Raw genomic sequence first — 494 nt, forward strand, 5'->3', positions numbered from 1 at the left:
GTACAATTACTTGACCCCAGTAGGTTATTCTATTTTTTTAAAATAAGTTCATACTTTTATTCAGCAAGGATGTCAGTAAAGACATTTATAATTTTACAAGAGTTTTATATCTCAAATAAATGCTATATACGTATAATATGCAAATCAGAATATTAGAATGGTTTTCTGAAGGATCATGACGTGACACTGAAGACTGGATAATGATGCTGAAAATACAGCTTTGCATCACAGGAATAAATTGCATTTCAAAATGTATTCAAATAGAAAATAACTATTTTAAATTGTGATAATATTTAAAATTTTTACTGCTTTTATTGTATTTTTTAACAAAATAAATGAAACCTTGGTGAGCATCAGAGGCTTACAATTAAAATAAATAATTTCTATATTTGAGTTTGAATAGACGTTACTATTTCTTCACCCAAATGAAATATTCATTTAACACACACAGTATTAATGCATCTGTCAGGCTAACAAACAACACAACCTCTTAG

Source organism: Carassius gibelio, chromosome B8 (assembly GCF_023724105.1).
Source record: "Carassius gibelio isolate Cgi1373 ecotype wild population from Czech Republic chromosome B8, carGib1.2-hapl.c, whole genome shotgun sequence".
In the NCBI taxonomy this organism is placed as follows: Eukaryota; Metazoa; Chordata; class Actinopteri; order Cypriniformes; family Cyprinidae; genus Carassius; species Carassius gibelio.